The 15,196-nt window shown below is 54.3% G+C and overlaps 5 non-coding genes across 5 annotated transcripts; all 5 read right to left on the bottom strand.

Annotated features, from left to right (window-relative positions):
• Positions 1–1,648: 1,648 nt before the first annotated feature.
• LOC138558898 (5S ribosomal RNA) lies at positions 1,649–1,767 on the bottom strand. Its single transcript, XR_011299016.1, has one exon. It is a non-coding gene; the product is annotated as a 5S ribosomal RNA (ribosomal RNA).
• Positions 1,768–4,887: 3,120 nt separating this feature from the next.
• Positions 4,888–5,006, bottom strand: LOC138558897 (5S ribosomal RNA). Its single transcript, XR_011299015.1, has one exon. It is a non-coding gene; the product is annotated as a 5S ribosomal RNA (ribosomal RNA).
• Positions 5,007–8,136: 3,130 nt separating this feature from the next.
• LOC138558896 (5S ribosomal RNA) lies at positions 8,137–8,255 on the bottom strand. Its single transcript, XR_011299014.1, has one exon. It is a non-coding gene; the product is annotated as a 5S ribosomal RNA (ribosomal RNA).
• A 3,136-nt stretch (positions 8,256–11,391) lies between these two features.
• On the bottom strand, positions 11,392–11,510 carry LOC138558895 (5S ribosomal RNA). Its single transcript, XR_011299013.1, has one exon. It is a non-coding gene; the product is annotated as a 5S ribosomal RNA (ribosomal RNA).
• A 3,120-nt stretch (positions 11,511–14,630) lies between these two features.
• LOC138558894 (5S ribosomal RNA) lies at positions 14,631–14,749 on the bottom strand. Its single transcript, XR_011299012.1, has one exon. It is a non-coding gene; the product is annotated as a 5S ribosomal RNA (ribosomal RNA).
• Positions 14,750–15,196: the final 447 nt, after the last annotated feature.

Below are 15,196 nucleotides of genomic sequence, written 5' to 3'. Positions count from 1 at the left end.
ACCCCAGTGCTGCCCCAAGTTGGTTTGGCAAAAGTTTGCAAAGAAGCTGCCCGTAAATTTACCTCAAGCCACACTAGCACTCACCCAGGCGTCGGTTCCTTACAAAAATAGAAAGCATCTCTAAAAAAAGAAGAAATACACACACACAATTTTCCTGCTGGGGACACCTCGACTCTTTGGAAGGCAGAGGGCGATGTTGGTTGAGGCCCTTACCTTCTCGGGCTGGTGGCCTACAAGTCCAGGAAAGAAGCAGGCCCAGTAACAGCAGCTGAGGCCCCCAGACCAGCCCAGCCCAGGCAGGCATCAGCAGAAGGCTGACTCTCTACCCCACTGCTGCTCCAAGTTGGTTTGGCAAAAGTTTGCAAAGAAGATGCCTGTAAATTTAGCTCACGCCACACTAGCACTCACCCAGGCGTCGTTTCCTTACAAAAATAGAAAGCATCTCTAAAAAAGAAGAAATAAACACACACACAATTTTCCTGCTGGGGACTCCTCGACTCTTTGGAAGGCAGAGGGCGATGTTGGTTGAGGCCCTTACTTTCTCCGGCTGGTGGCCTACAAGTCCAGGAAAGAAGCAGGCCCAGTAACAGCAGCTGAGGCCCCCAGCCCAGCCACGCCTAGGCAGGCATCAGCAGAAGGCTGACTCTCTACCCCACTGCTGCCCCAAGTTGGTTTGGCAAAAGTTTGCAAAGAAGCTGCCCGTGAATTTACCTCAAGCCACACTAGCACTCACCCAGGCGTCAGTTCCTTACAAAAATAGAAAGAATCTCTAAAAAAGAAGAAATAAACACACACACAATTTTCCTGCTTCTATCCCCTCGACTCCTTGGAAGGCGGAGGGCAACCTTCGCCGCTGGTGGCCTTCACATGCAGGAAAGAAGCACACCCAGGAACAGCAGCTGAGGCTCCCAGCCCAGGCAGGCTTCAGCTGAAGGCCGACTTGGGAAGCACTGAGGCCAGACCCTGGGCTCCTGGGTCCCTCGGTTGAAGGCTCGAGGCCAGACCCCTTGGCTCCTGTGTCCCTTGGCTGAAGGCTCGACCAGTGCTCGACCAGGCTCGATCAGGCGAGATATTAGGTAGCATGGGGCCCAGCTGGGACTTCTAGGAAGCTTAGGGTGACGGCCGCTTCTGCCCCATCATCCAGAGGCCTGGCTATGGAGAGGCATGATGTGGCCTCCCTCCCTTCCTGCCTCTTGTAGGCACTTCTCCCCCGTGAGCACTTCCCGCTCCAGGTGTCCCCTTGTCTCCCAGGGTGCACTCTTCCTCTAGAGCCCACATATGCAGATGAGGCCCATCCACTTGCCTCCCCTAGCTGTAGGGGGCCTTGCGCGTCCACTGGAGAGAAAACGGGGAGACGCTGGAGGTGCTTTGCCAGGGACACGAGTGGCCCTTTCTGGCTGCATCCACCCACCCGAGGCTGCAAGCTGCTGCCCTGGCTTCAGTCTCCTGCTGCTGCTGCTGCTGCTCCAAGTTAGTTTGGCGACAACGTGTCCGCCTCTGACGGGGCTCTGCATTGGAGCGAGGGCTGCTGTCTGCCCCTGTGCCTTTTTCACGCGCCGTGTTTGTTAAAATTAAAAGCGGAATGGAGGAAAAATGTAGTTCAAGACGGAGAAGACGAACTCCGCCTATCGGGCACAGAGTAGCAAAATGCCTACAGCACCTGGTATTCCCAGGCGGTCTCCCATCCAAGTACTAACCAGGCCCGACCCTGCTTAGCTTCCGAGATCGGACGAGATCGGGCGCATTCAGGGTGGTATGGCCGTAGGCGAAGAGTGCGCCGATTCCGAGCCTCTTGTGCTGTGTCGGCTCCTCCGACGTCCACTGCCCTCTTGCAAGGCTGAACGCTGTCCTCTGCAGTGTGCTTCTGCCCTTCTTTTTGCCTCAAGCTCAGGAGCCACAGCTGCCAGCTTGGAAAAGCAACGAGCAGCTCCATGCACCCACTTTTGAAATACCCACTTGCCTACTCATGTTTGCAAAGAAAGTGTCTGTAAATTCAGGCCAAGCCACACTTGCACTCACTCACCCAAGCATCCGTTCCTTACAAAACTTTAAAAAAAAACTCGGAAAGAAAGATGGAAATAAACACACACACAATTTTCCTGCTGGGGGCTCCTCGACGCTTTGGAAGGCAGAGGGTGATGTTGGTTGAGGCCCTTACCATATCGGGCTGGTGACCTACAAGTCCAGGAAAGAAGCAGGCCCAGTAACAGCAGCTGAGGCCCCCAGCCCAGCCCAGCCCAGGCAGGCATCAGCTTAAGGCTGACTCTCTACCCCACTGCTGCCCCAAGTTGGTTTGGCAAAAGTTTGCAAAGAAGCTGCCCGTGAATTTACCTCAAGCCACACTAGCACTCACCCAGGCGTCAGTTCCTTACAAAAATAGAAAGCACCTCTAAAAAAAGAAGAAATAAACACACACACAATTTTCCTGCTGCGGTCTCCTCGACTCTTTGGAAGGCAGAGGGCGATGTTGGTTGAGGCCTTACCTTCTCAGGCTGGCGGCCTACAAGTCCAGGAAAGAAGCAGGCCCAGTAACAGCAACTGAGGCCCCCAGCCCAGCCACGCCTAGGCAGGCATCAGCGGAAGGCTGACTCTCTACCCCAGTGCTGCCCCAAGTTGTTTTGGCAAAAGTTTGCAAAGAAGCTGCCCGTAAATTTACCTCAAGCCACACTAGCACTCACCCAGGCGTCGGTTCCTTACAAAAATAGAAAGCATCTCTAAAAAAGAAGAAATAAACACACACACAATTTTCCTGCTGGGGACTCCTCGACTCTTTGGAAGGCAGAGGGCGATGTTGGTTGAGGCCCTTACTTTCTCCGGCTGGTGGCCTACAAGTCCAGGAAAGAAGCAGGCCCAGTAACAGCAGCTGAGGCCCCCAGCCCAGCCACGCCTAGGCAGGCATCAGCAGAAGGCTGACTCTCTACCCCACTGCTGCCCCAAGTTGGTTTGGCAAAAGTTTGCAAAGAAGATGCCTGTAAATTTAACTCACGCCACACTAGCACTCACCCAGGCGTCAGTTCCTTACAAAAATAGAAAGCACCTCTAAAAAAAGAAGAAATAAACACACACACAATTTTCCTGCTGCGGTCTCCTCGACTCTTTGGAAGGCAGAGGGCGATGTTGGTTGAGGCCTTACCTTCTCAGGCTGGCGGCCTACAAGTCCAGGAAAGAAGCAGGCCCAGTAACAGCAACTGAGGCCCCCAGCCCAGCCACGCCTAGGCAGGCATCAGCGGAAGGCTGACTCTCTACCCCAGTGCTGCCCCAAGTTGGTTTGGCAAAAGTTTGCAAAGAAGCTGCCCGTAAATTTACCTCAAGCCACACTAGCACTCACCCAGGCGTCGGTTCCTTACAAAAATAGAAAGCATCTCTAAAAAAAGAAGAAATACACACACACAATTTTCCTGCTGGGGACACCTCGACTCTTTGGAAGGCAGAGGGCGATGTTGGTTGAGGCCCTTACCTTCTCGGGCTGGTGGCCTACAAGTCCAGGAAAGAAGCAGGCCCAGTAACAGCAGCTGAGGCCCCCAGACCAGCCCAGCCCAGGCAGGCATCAGCAGAAGGCTGACTCTCTACCCCACTGCTGCTCCAAGTTGGTTTGGCAAAAGTTTGCAAAGAAGATGCCTGTAAATTTAGCTCACGCCACACTAGCACTCACCCAGGCGTCGTTTCCTTACAAAAATAGAAAGCATCTCTAAAAAAGAAGAAATAAACACACACACAATTTTCCTGCTGGGGACTCCTCGACTCTTTGGAAGGCAGAGGGCGATGTTGGTTGAGGCCCTTACTTTCTCCGGCTGGTGGCCTACAAGTCCAGGAAAGAAGCAGGCCCAGTAACAGCAGCTGAGGCCCCCAGCCCAGCCACGCCTAGGCAGGCATCAGCAGAAGGCTGACTCTCTACCCCACTGCTGCCCCAAGTTGGTTTGGCAAAAGTTTGCAAAGAAGCTGCCCGTGAATTTACCTCAAGCCACACTAGCACTCATCCAGGCGTCAGTTCCTTGCAAAAATAGAAAGCACCTCTAAAAAAAGAAGAAATAAACACACACACAATTTTCCTGCTGCGGTCTCCTCGACTCCTTAGAAGGCGGAGGGCAACCTTCGCCGCTGGTGGCCTTCACATGCAGGAAAGAAGCACACCCAGGAACAGCAGCTGAGGCTCCCAGCCCAGGCAGGCTTCAGCTGAAGGCCGACTTGGGAAGCACTGAGGCCAGACCCTGGGCTCCTGGGTCCCTCGGCTGAAGGCTCGAGGCCAGACCCCTTGGCTCCTGTGTCCCTTGGCTGAAGGCTCGACCAGTGCTCGACCAGGCTCGATCAGGCGAGATATTAGGTAGCATGGGGCCCAGCTGGGACTTCTAGGAAGCTTAGGGTGACGGCCGCTTCTGCCCCATCATCCAGAGGCCTGGCTATGGAGAGGCATGATGTGGCCTCCCTCCCTTCCTGCCTCTTGTAGGCACTTCTCCCCCGTGAGCACTTCCCGCTCCAGGTGTCCCCTTGTCTCCCAGGGTGCACTCTTCCTCTAGAGCCCACATATGCAGATGAGGCCCATCCACTTGCCTCCCCTAGCTGTAGGGGGCCTTGCGCGTCCACTGGAGAGAAAACGGGGAGACGCTGGAGGTGCTTTGCCAGGGACACGAGTGGCCCTTTCTGGCTGCATCCACCCACCCGAGGCGGCAAGCTGCTGCCCTGGCTTCAGTCTCCTGCTGCTGCTGCTCCAAGTTAGTTTGGCGACAACGTGTCCGCCTCTGACGGGGCTCTGCATTGGAGCGAGGGCTGCTGTCTGCCCCTGTGCCTTTTTCACGCGCCGTGTTTGTTAAAATTAAAAGCGGAATGGAGGAAAAATGTAGTTCAAGACGGAGAAGACGAACGCCGCCTATCGGGCACAGAGTAGCAAAATGCCTACAGCACCTGGTATTCCCAGGCGGTCTCCCATCCAAGTACTAACCAGGCCCGACCCTGCTTAGCTTCCGAGATCGGACGAGATCGGGCGCATTCAGGGTGGTATGGCCGTAGGCGAAGAGTGCGCAGATTCCGAGCCTCTTGTGCTGTGTCGGCTCCTCCGACGTCCACTGCCCTCTTGCAAGGCTGAACGCTGTCCTCTGCAGTGTGCTTCTGCCCTTCTTTTTGCCTCAAGCTCAGGAGCCACAGCTGCCAGCTTGGAAAAGCAACGAGCAGCTCCATGCACCCACTTTTGAAATACCCACTTGCCTACTCATGTTTGCAAAGAAAGTGTCTGTAAATTCAGGCCAAGCCACACTTGCACTCACTCACCCAAGCATCCGTTCCTTACAAAACTTTAAAAAAAAACTCGGAAAGAAAGATGGAAATAAACACACACACAATTTTCCTGCTGGGGGCTCCTCGACGCTTTGGAAGGCAGAGGGTGATGTTGGTTGAGGCCCTTACCATATCGGGCTGGTGGCCTACAAGTCCAGGAAAGAAGCAGGCCCAGTAACAGCAGCTGAGGCCCCCAGCCCAGCCCAGGCAGGCATCAGCTTAAGGCTGACTCTCTACCCCACTGCTGCCCCAAGTTGGTTTGGCAAAAGTTTGCAAAGAAGCTGCCCGTGAATTTACCTCAAGCCACACTAGCACTCACCCAGGCGTCAGTTCCTTACAAAAATAGAAAGCACCTCTAAAAAAAGAAGAAATAAACACACACACAATTTTCCTGCTGCGGTCTCCTCGACTCTTTGGAAGGCAGAGGGCGATGTTGGTTGAGGCCTTACCTTCTCAGGCTGGCGGCCTACAAGTCCAGGAAAGAAGCAGGCCCAGTAACAGCAACTGAGGCCCCCAGCCCAGCCACGCCTAGGCAGGCATCAGCGGAAGGCTGACTCTCTACCCCAGTGCTGCCCCAAGTTGTTTTGGCAAAAGTTTGCAAAGAAGCTGCCCGTAAATTTACCTCAAGCCACATTTACCTCAAGCCACACTAGCACTCACCCAGGCGTCGGTTCCTTACAAAAATAGAAAGCATCTCTAAAAAAGAAGAAATAAACACACACACAATTTTCCTGCTGGGGACTCCTCGACTCTTTGGAAGGCAGAGGGCGATGTTGGTTGAGGCCCTTACTTTCTCCGGCTGGTGGCCTACAAGTCCAGGAAAGAAGCAGGCCCAGTAACAGCAGCTGAGGCCCCCAGCCCAGCCACGCCTAGGCAGGCATCAGCAGAAGGCTGACTCTCTACCCCACTGCTGCCCCAAGTTGGTTTGGCAAAAGTTTGCAAAGAAGATGCCTGTAAATTTAACTCACGCCACACTAGCACTCACCCAGGCGTCAGTTCCTTACAAAAATAGAAAGCACCTCTAAAAAAAGAAGAAATAAACACACACACAATTTTCCTGCTGCGGTCTCCTCGACTCTTTGGAAGGCAGAGGGCGATGTTGGTTGAGGCCTTACCTTCTCAGGCTGGCGGCCTACAAGTCCAGGAAAGAAGCAGGCCCAGTAACAGCAACTGAGGCCCCCAGCCCAGCCACGCCTAGGCAGGCATCAGCGGAAGGCTGACTCTCTACCCCAGTGCTGCCCCAAGTTGGTTTGGCAAAAGTTTGCAAAGAAGCTGCCCGTAAATTTACCTCAAGCCACACTAGCACTCACCCAGGCGTCGGTTCCTTACAAAAATAGAAAGCATCTCTAAAAAAAGAAGAAATACACACACACAATTTTCCTGCTGGGGACACCTCGACTCTTTGGAAGGCAGAGGGCGATGTTGGTTGAGGCCCTTACCTTCTCGGGCTGGTGGCCTACAAGTCCAGGAAAGAAGCAGGCCCAGTAACAGCAGCTGAGGCCCCCAGACCAGCCCAGCCCAGGCAGGCATCAGCAGAAGGCTGACTCTCTACCCCACTGCTGCTCCAAGTTGGTTTGGCAAAAGTTTGCAAAGAAGATGCCTGTAAATTTAGCTCACGCCACACTAGCACTCACCCAGGCGTCGTTTCCTTACAAAAATAGAAAGCATCTCTAAAAAAGAAGAAATAAACACACACACAATTTTCCTGCTGGGGACTCCTCGACTCTTTGGAAGGCAGAGGGCGATGTTGGTTGAGGCCCTTACTTTCTCCGGCTGGTGGCCTACAAGTCCAGGAAAGAAGCAGGCCCAGTAACAGCAGCTGAGGCCCCCAGCCCAGCCACGCCTAGGCAGGCATCAGCAGAAGGCTGACTCTCTACCCCACTGCTGCCCCAAGTTGGTTTGGCAAAAGTTTGCAAAGAAGCTGCCCGTGAATTTACCTCAAGCCACACTAGCACTCACCCAGGCGTCAGTTCCTTACAAAAATAGAAAGAATCTCTAAAAAAGAAGAAATAAACACACACACAATTTTCCTGCTTCTATCCCCTCGACTCCTTGGAAGGCGGAGGGCAACCTTCGCCGCTGGTGGCCTTCACATGCAGGAAAGAAGCACACCCAGGAACAGCAGCTGAGGCTCCCAGCCCAGGCAGGCTTCAGCTGAAGGCCGACTTGGGAAGCACTGAGGCCAGACCCTGGGCTCCTGGGTCCCTCGGTTGAAGGCTCGAGGCCAGACCCCTTGGCTCCTGTGTCCCTTGGCTGAAGGCTCGACCAGTGCTCGACCAGGCTCGATCAGGCGAGATATTAGGTAGCATGGGGCCCAGCTGGGACTTCTAGGAAGCTTAGGGTGACGGCCGCTTCTGCCCCATCATCCAGAGGCCTGGCTATGGAGAGGCATGATGTGGCCTCCCTCCCTTCCTGCCTCTTGTAGGCACTTCTCCCCCGTGAGCACTTCCCGCTCCAGGTGTCCCCTTGTCTCCCAGGGTGCACTCTTCCTCTAGAGCCCACATATGCAGATGAGGCCCATCCACTTGCCTCCCCTAGCTGTAGGGGGCCTTGCGCGTCCACTGGAGAGAAAACGGGGAGACGCTGGAGGTGCTTTGCCAGGGACACGAGTGGCCCTTTCTGGCTGCATCCACCCACCCGAGGCGGCAAGCTGCTGCCCTGGCTTCAGTCTCCTGCTGCTGCTGCTCCAAGTTAGTTTGGCGACAACGTGTCCGCCTCTGACGGGGCTCTGCATTGGAGCGAGGGCTGCTGTCTGCCCCTGTGCCTTTTTCACGCGCCGTGTTTGTTAAAATTAAAAGCGGAATGGAGGAAAAATGTAGTTCAAGACGGAGAAGACGAACGCCGCCTATCGGGCACAGAGTAGCAAAATGCCTACAGCACCTGGTATTCCCAGGCGGTCTCCCATCCAAGTACTAACCAGGCCCGACCCTGCTTAGCTTCCGAGATCGGACGAGATCGGGCGCATTCAGGGTGGTATGGCCGTAGGCGAAGAGTGCGCCGATTCCGAGCCTCTTGTGCTGTGTCGGCTCCTCCGACGTCCACTGCCCTCTTGCAAGGCTGAACGCTGTCCTCTGCAGTGTGCTTCTGCCCTTCTTTTTGCCTCAAGCTCAGGAGCCACAGCTGCCAGCTTGGAAAAGCAACGAGCAGCTCCATGCACCCACTTTTGAAATACCCACTTGCCTACTCATGTTTGCAAAGAAAGTGTCTGTAAATTCAGGCCAAGCCACACTTGCACTCACTCACCCAAGCATCCGTTCCTTACAAAACTTTAAAAAAAAACTCGGAAAGAAAGATGGAAATAAACACACACACAATTTTCCTGCTGGGGGCTCCTCGACGCTTTGGAAGGCAGAGGGTGATGTTGGTTGAGGCCCTTACCATATCGGGCTGGTGGCCTACAAGTCCAGGAAAGAAGCAGGCCCAGTAACAGCAGCTGAGGCCCCCAGCCCAGCCCAGGCAGGCATCAGCTTAAGGCTGACTCTCTACCCCACTGCTGCCCCAAGTTGGTTTGGCAAAAGTTTGCAAAGAAGCTGCCCGTGAATTTACCTCAAGCCACACTAGCACTCACCCAGGCGTCAGTTCCTTACAAAAATAGAAAGCACCTCTAAAAAAAGAAGAAATAAACACACACACAATTTTCCTGCTGCGGTCTCCTCGACTCTTTGGAAGGCAGAGGGCGATGTTGGTTGAGGCCTTACCTTCTCAGGCTGGCGGCCTACAAGTCCAGGAAAGAAGCAGGCCCAGTAACAGCAACTGAGGCCCCCAGCCCAGCCACGCCTAGGCAGGCATCAGCGGAAGGCTGACTCTCTACCCCAGTGCTGCCCCAAGTTGTTTTGGCAAAAGTTTGCAAAGAAGCTGCCCGTAAATTTACCTCAAGCCACATTTACCTCAAGCCACACTAGCACTCACCCAGGCGTCGGTTCCTTACAAAAATAGAAAGCATCTCTAAAAAAGAAGAAATAAACACACACACAATTTTCCTGCTGGGGACTCCTCGACTCTTTGGAAGGCAGAGGGCGATGTTGGTTGAGGCCCTTACTTTCTCCGGCTGGTGGCCTACAAGTCCAGGAAAGAAGCAGGCCCAGTAACAGCAGCTGAGGCCCCCAGCCCAGCCACGCCTAGGCAGGCATCAGCAGAAGGCTGACTCTCTACCCCACTGCTGCCCCAAGTTGGTTTGGCAAAAGTTTGCAAAGAAGATGCCTGTAAATTTAACTCACGCCACACTAGCACTCACCCAGGCGTCAGTTCCTTACAAAAATAGAAAGCACCTCTAAAAAAAGAAGAAATAAACACACACACAATTTTCCTGCTGCGGTCTCCTCGACTCTTTGGAAGGCAGAGGGCGATGTTGGTTGAGGCCTTACCTTCTCAGGCTGGCGGCCTACAAGTCCAGGAAAGAAGCAGGCCCAGTAACAGCAACTGAGGCCCCCAGCCCAGCCACGCCTAGGCAGGCATCAGCGGAAGGCTGACTCTCTACCCCAGTGCTGCCCCAAGTTGGTTTGGCAAAAGTTTGCAAAGAAGCTGCCCGTAAATTTACCTCAAGCCACACTAGCACTCACCCAGGCGTCGGTTCCTTACAAAAATAGAAAGCATCTCTAAAAAAAGAAGAAATACACACACACAATTTTCCTGCTGGGGACACCTCGACTCTTTGGAAGGCAGAGGGCGATGTTGGTTGAGGCCCTTACCTTCTCGGGCTGGTGGCCTACAAGTCCAGGAAAGAAGCAGGCCCAGTAACAGCAGCTGAGGCCCCCAGACCAGCCCAGCCCAGGCAGGCATCAGCAGAAGGCTGACTCTCTACCCCACTGCTGCTCCAAGTTGGTTTGGCAAAAGTTTGCAAAGAAGATGCCTGTAAATTTAGCTCACGCCACACTAGCACTCACCCAGGCGTCGTTTCCTTACAAAAATAGAAAGCATCTCTAAAAAAGAAGAAATAAACACACACACAATTTTCCTGCTGGGGACTCCTCGACTCTTTGGAAGGCAGAGGGCGATGTTGGTTGAGGCCCTTACTTTCTCCGGCTGGTGGCCTACAAGTCCAGGAAAGAAGCAGGCCCAGTAACAGCAGCTGAGGCCCCCAGCCCAGCCACGCCTAGGCAGGCATCAGCAGAAGGCTGACTCTCTACCCCACTGCTGCCCCAAGTTGGTTTGGCAAAAGTTTGCAAAGAAGCTGCCCGTGAATTTACCTCAAGCCACACTAGCACTCACCCAGGCGTCAGTTCCTTACAAAAATAGAAAGAATCTCTAAAAAAGAAGAAATAAACACACACACAATTTTCCTGCTTCTATCCCCTCGACTCCTTGGAAGGCGGAGGGCAACCTTCGCCGCTGGTGGCCTTCACATGCAGGAAAGAAGCACACCCAGGAACAGCAGCTGAGGCTCCCAGCCCAGGCAGGCTTCAGCTGAAGGCCGACTTGGGAAGCACTGAGGCCAGACCCTGGGCTCCTGGGTCCCTCGGTTGAAGGCTCGAGGCCAGACCCCTTGGCTCCTGTGTCCCTTGGCTGAAGGCTCGACCAGTGCTCGACCAGGCTCGATCAGGCGAGATATTAGGTAGCATGGGGCCCAGCTGGGACTTCTAGGAAGCTTAGGGTGACGGCCGCTTCTGCCCCATCATCCAGAGGCCTGGCTATGGAGAGGCATGATGTGGCCTCCCTCCCTTCCTGCCTCTTGTAGGCACTTCTCCCCCGTGAGCACTTCCCGCTCCAGGTGTCCCCTTGTCTCCCAGGGTGCACTCTTCCTCTAGAGCCCACATATGCAGATGAGGCCCATCCACTTGCCTCCCCTAGCTGTAGGGGGCCTTGCGCGTCCACTGGAGAGAAAACGGGGAGACGCTGGAGGTGCTTTGCCAGGGACACGAGTGGCCCTTTCTGGCTGCATCCACCCACCCGAGGCTGCAAGCTGCTGCCCTGGCTTCAGTCTCCTGCTGCTGCTGCTGCTGCTCCAAGTTAGTTTGGCGACAACGTGTCCGCCTCTGACGGGGCTCTGCATTGGAGCGAGGGCTGCTGTCTGCCCCTGTGCCTTTTTCACGCGCCGTGTTTGTTAAAATTAAAAGCGGAATGGAGGAAAAATGTAGTTCAAGACGGAGAAGACGAACTCCGCCTATCGGGCACAGAGTAGCAAAATGCCTACAGCACCTGGTATTCCCAGGCGGTCTCCCATCCAAGTACTAACCAGGCCCGACCCTGCTTAGCTTCCGAGATCGGACGAGATCGGGCGCATTCAGGGTGGTATGGCCGTAGGCGAAGAGTGCGCCGATTCCGAGCCTCTTGTGCTGTGTCGGCTCCTCCGACGTCCACTGCCCTCTTGCAAGGCTGAACGCTGTCCTCTGCAGTGTGCTTCTGCCCTTCTTTTTGCCTCAAGCTCAGGAGCCACAGCTGCCAGCTTGGAAAAGCAACGAGCAGCTCCATGCACCCACTTTTGAAATACCCACTTGCCTACTCATGTTTGCAAAGAAAGTGTCTGTAAATTCAGGCCAAGCCACACTTGCACTCACTCACCCAAGCATCCGTTCCTTACAAAACTTTAAAAAAAAACTCGGAAAGAAAGATGGAAATAAACACACACACAATTTTCCTGCTGGGGGCTCCTCGACGCTTTGGAAGGCAGAGGGTGATGTTGGTTGAGGCCCTTACCATATCGGGCTGGTGACCTACAAGTCCAGGAAAGAAGCAGGCCCAGTAACAGCAGCTGAGGCCCCCAGCCCAGCCCAGCCCAGGCAGGCATCAGCTTAAGGCTGACTCTCTACCCCACTGCTGCCCCAAGTTGGTTTGGCAAAAGTTTGCAAAGAAGCTGCCCGTGAATTTACCTCAAGCCACACTAGCACTCACCCAGGCGTCAGTTCCTTACAAAAATAGAAAGCACCTCTAAAAAAAGAAGAAATAAACACACACACAATTTTCCTGCTGCGGTCTCCTCGACTCTTTGGAAGGCAGAGGGCGATGTTGGTTGAGGCCTTACCTTCTCAGGCTGGCGGCCTACAAGTCCAGGAAAGAAGCAGGCCCAGTAACAGCAACTGAGGCCCCCAGCCCAGCCACGCCTAGGCAGGCATCAGCGGAAGGCTGACTCTCTACCCCAGTGCTGCCCCAAGTTGTTTTGGCAAAAGTTTGCAAAGAAGCTGCCCGTAAATTTACCTCAAGCCACACTAGCACTCACCCAGGCGTCGGTTCCTTACAAAAATAGAAAGCATCTCTAAAAAAGAAGAAATAAACACACACACAATTTTCCTGCTGGGGACTCCTCGACTCTTTGGAAGGCAGAGGGCGATGTTGGTTGAGGCCCTTACTTTCTCCGGCTGGTGGCCTACAAGTCCAGGAAAGAAGCAGGCCCAGTAACAGCAGCTGAGGCCCCCAGCCCAGCCACGCCTAGGCAGGCATCAGCAGAAGGCTGACTCTCTACCCCACTGCTGCCCCAAGTTGGTTTGGCAAAAGTTTGCAAAGAAGATGCCTGTAAATTTAACTCACGCCACACTAGCACTCACCCAGGCGTCAGTTCCTTACAAAAATAGAAAGCACCTCTAAAAAAAGAAGAAATAAACACACACACAATTTTCCTGCTGCGGTCTCCTCGACTCTTTGGAAGGCAGAGGGCGATGTTGGTTGAGGCCTTACCTTCTCAGGCTGGCGGCCTACAAGTCCAGGAAAGAAGCAGGCCCAGTAACAGCAACTGAGGCCCCCAGCCCAGCCACGCCTAGGCAGGCATCAGCGGAAGGCTGACTCTCTACCCCAGTGCTGCCCCAAGTTGGTTTGGCAAAAGTTTGCAAAGAAGCTGCCCGTAAATTTACCTCAAGCCACACTAGCACTCACCCAGGCGTCGGTTCCTTACAAAAATAGAAAGCATCTCTAAAAAAAGAAGAAATACACACACACAATTTTCCTGCTGGGGACACCTCGACTCTTTGGAAGGCAGAGGGCGATGTTGGTTGAGGCCCTTACCTTCTCGGGCTGGTGGCCTACAAGTCCAGGAAAGAAGCAGGCCCAGTAACAGCAGCTGAGGCCCCCAGACCAGCCCAGCCCAGGCAGGCATCAGCAGAAGGCTGACTCTCTACCCCACTGCTGCTCCAAGTTGGTTTGGCAAAAGTTTGCAAAGAAGATGCCTGTAAATTTAGCTCACGCCACACTAGCACTCACCCAGGCGTCGTTTCCTTACAAAAATAGAAAGCATCTCTAAAAAAGAAGAAATAAACACACACACAATTTTCCTGCTGGGGACTCCTCGACTCTTTGGAAGGCAGAGGGCGATGTTGGTTGAGGCCCTTACTTTCTCCGGCTGGTGGCCTACAAGTCCAGGAAAGAAGCAGGCCCAGTAACAGCAGCTGAGGCCCCCAGCCCAGCCACGCCTAGGCAGGCATCAGCAGAAGGCTGACTCTCTACCCCACTGCTGCCCCAAGTTGGTTTGGCAAAAGTTTGCAAAGAAGCTGCCCGTGAATTTACCTCAAGCCACACTAGCACTCATCCAGGCGTCAGTTCCTTGCAAAAATAGAAAGCACCTCTAAAAAAAGAAGAAATAAACACACACACAATTTTCCTGCTGCGGTCTCCTCGACTCCTTAGAAGGCGGAGGGCAACCTTCGCCGCTGGTGGCCTTCACATGCAGGAAAGAAGCACACCCAGGAACAGCAGCTGAGGCTCCCAGCCCAGGCAGGCTTCAGCTGAAGGCCGACTTGGGAAGCACTGAGGCCAGACCCTGGGCTCCTGGGTCCCTCGGCTGAAGGCTCGAGGCCAGACCCCTTGGCTCCTGTGTCCCTTGGCTGAAGGCTCGACCAGTGCTCGACCAGGCTCGATCAGGCGAGATATTAGGTAGCATGGGGCCCAGCTGGGACTTCTAGGAAGCTTAGGGTGACGGCCGCTTCTGCCCCATCATCCAGAGGCCTGGCTATGGAGAGGCATGATGTGGCCTCCCTCCCTTCCTGCCTCTTGTAGGCACTTCTCCCCCGTGAGCACTTCCCGCTCCAGGTGTCCCCTTGTCTCCCAGGGTGCACTCTTCCTCTAGAGCCCACATATGCAGATGAGGCCCATCCACTTGCCTCCCCTAGCTGTAGGGGGCCTTGCGCGTCCACTGGAGAGAAAACGGGGAGACGCTGGAGGTGCTTTGCCAGGGACACGAGTGGCCCTTTCTGGCTGCATCCACCCACCCGAGGCGGCAAGCTGCTGCCCTGGCTTCAGTCTCCTGCTGCTGCTGCTCCAAGTTAGTTTGGCGACAACGTGTCCGCCTCTGACGGGGCTCTGCATTGGAGCGAGGGCTGCTGTCTGCCCCTGTGCCTTTTTCACGCGCCGTGTTTGTTAAAATTAAAAGCGGAATGGAGGAAAAATGTAGTTCAAGACGGAGAAGACGAACGCCGCCTATCGGGCACAGAGTAGCAAAATGCCTACAGCACCTGGTATTCCCAGGCGGTCTCCCATCCAAGTACTAACCAGGCCCGACCCTGCTTAGCTTCCGAGATCGGACGAGATCGGGCGCATTCAGGGTGGTATGGCCGTAGGCGAAGAGTGCGCAGATTCCGAGCCTCTTGTGCTGTGTCGGCTCCTCCGACGTCCACTGCCCTCTTGCAAGGCTGAACGCTGTCCTCTGCAGTGTGCTTCTGCCCTTCTTTTTGCCTCAAGCTCAGGAGCCACAGCTGCCAGCTTGGAAAAGCAACGAGCAGCTCCATGCACCCACTTTTGAAATACCCACTTGCCTACTCATGTTTGCAAAGAAAGTGTCTGTAAATTCAGGCCAAGCCACACTTGCACTCACTCACCCAAGCATCCGTTCCTTACAAAACTTTAAAAAAAAACTCGGAAAGAAAGATGGAAATAAACACACACACAATTTTCCTGCTGGGGGCTCCTCGACGCTTTGGAAGGCAGAGGGTGATGTTGGTTGAGGCCCTTACCATATCGGGCTGGTGGCCTACAAGTCCAGGAAAGAAGCAGGCCCAGTAACAGCAGC

The sequence above is a fragment of the Ambystoma mexicanum genome, unplaced genomic scaffold (genome assembly GCF_040938575.1).
Source record: "Ambystoma mexicanum isolate Mex_15411 unplaced genomic scaffold, UKY_AmexF1_1 Mex_scaf34, whole genome shotgun sequence".
Lineage (NCBI taxonomy): Eukaryota > Metazoa > Chordata > Amphibia > Caudata > Ambystomatidae > Ambystoma > Ambystoma mexicanum.
The sequence above is the reverse complement of the archived record's forward strand: the minus strand, read 5'-3'. Positions and strand labels throughout refer to the sequence as shown.